The sequence below is a fragment of the Geospiza fortis genome, unplaced genomic scaffold (genome assembly GCF_000277835.1).
Source record: "Geospiza fortis unplaced genomic scaffold, GeoFor_1.0 scaffold599, whole genome shotgun sequence".
NCBI lineage: Eukaryota > Metazoa > Chordata > Aves > Passeriformes > Thraupidae > Geospiza > Geospiza fortis.
This window is the reverse complement of record NW_005054605.1, coordinates 237,559-239,582: the sequence shown is the minus strand read 5'-3', so window position 1 is coordinate 239,582 and position 2,024 is coordinate 237,559.

Here is a 2,024-nt window from a genome sequence, read left to right as displayed (position 1 = left end):
GTGCCGCTGGTGATGGTGACAGCGGATGGGATGGGATGGGATGGGATGGGATGGGATGGGAGGGGATGGGGACGGTCCCGCAGGTGGGATGGGGCCAGGTGGGCACAGCTCTGTCTGTCTGTCCTGCACCTCTGGATGCTGTCCTGTCCTTCTGTCCTGCATTTCTGGAAATGACAGAGTCTTCCTGCCCCACACTTCTGGGCATTGTCCTGTCCTGCACCTCTGGGAATGACACAGTTCCTCTGTCCTGCACCTCTGGGCACTGTCCGGTCCCTCTGTCTGGATTCTGGGAATGACACCATCCCTCTGTCCCACAACTCTAGGCACGGCTCTGTTCTGCATCTCTCCGTGTCATCCTGTCCCTCCATCCAGAAACTTTGGACATTGTCCTGTCTTTCCATCCTGCACTTTGGGGAATGTCACCATCCCACTGTCCTGCACCCCCGAGCACTGTCCTGTCCCACACTTCTAGGAATGACATCTTTCCTCTGTCCTGGAAGCACTCCTGTCCCTCTGTCCTGCACTTCCGTGTGTCATCCCGTCCCACAGCCCCAGGCAGAGCCCCCCTGCACCCCACCCCTGGACGGGGCTCTCCCATCCCTCATCAGGCCCAGCTTGTGGCCGCCATCCAGCTGTTACCCAGCTTCCCAGATGTGACAGCCTGCTGCAGGATGGCACCACCCTCTCCCCGGCCCTGCTGCTGGCCCTGGCCCTGAGCTGTCCCACAGCAGCTATTTCCAGCACCCAGGAATATTTGTCCAAGCCGGGGAGGTCTGTGCCCCGTGCCCAGGGTGCCCCTGCCCACCTGGGGGTCGCGGCTGCCCGAGGTGCCCAGCAGGACACACAGGAAAAGCTGAGTAACAGAGGTGACTTATAAGAATGTCATTATCTATATTCCTGACTCCTACCGCAGGAAAACAGGCTATTTTCATGCTGAAGCAGGAGCAGAATTTAGCAGGCAGATAACCCGGCAGGCGGGAGATGCTCGGAGGGTTATTTCGGGCTGTGTTCCTTTCCAGGCGTTTTCCTTGCCTTTTGGTATTTTATTCTCCACGCTGGGCTGTGTTTTGACCTTGGCGCGGGCAGCGGGGGCCCCCAGGGTGTTTTTCCCCCCCTCCTCTGAGTCTCTAAACATCAACTTTTCCACTATCGGCTCCGCGGGATATTTCGGGTGGTGGCAGCGTCATCCCGCAGCCTTTGATGCGGCGCAGCCTCAGGGGCCCCGAGAGGTTCCCGGCTCTGGGGGGGAGCCCGGGCTCTGGGGACCCCCGGGGCACCAGGCTGGGGGTCCCCCAGACTCAGAGAGGGAAGTTTTGATGTCCCCAGGTGAGAAGGGGGGATGTGTGGACCCTGTGCCCACCGCAGGGGTGCCCATCCCTGTGGGATGCCTGTCCCAAAAGGATGCCCTTCCCAGGGATGCCCTTTCTGGGGATATGCCCACCCCTTTGGGATGCTTATCCCAGGGAAAAACCCATCTCAGGGCATGTCCTGTGTGCCGAATTCCCATCCTGGTAGGGCGCCCACTCCAGTGGGAGGACTGTCCCAAGAGGATTCCCATTCTGACGGGATGCCCATTCCAGAGGGATGCCCATCCGGAGGGAAGCCTGTCCCGGAGAGATGCCCATCCCATGCCAGCAGAACACCTGCCAACCACGGAGCTGCACCCCCCTCTTTGCCACACCATTTCTCTTGTGGTCACGCATGGATGTAGGGCTGTTTGTGGGGCCAGTGGCCATCTCTGTCCCCTCTGGCCCCTGCCCCGGTAACCCCGGTGCCCTCCCCCGGCCCTGCTTTTCCCCCGGAGCCGAGGGGAGCCGTCAGCCCCGGCCGGTAGCGGTGATGGACGATGCTCATTCCCTGTCTGTCGTCTTGTACCTCCCGGGGCCGCTCCCAACTCCCGGCCTCGGCGGCACCAGCCCGACCGCCCCGGCAAATTCCAGCATCGGAGATGCTGCAGTCAAGGTGCCATGGTGATGGGCGCCGCAGCCGTGGGGATTGGACGGTCCCGGCCGGGGGCGGGGGCG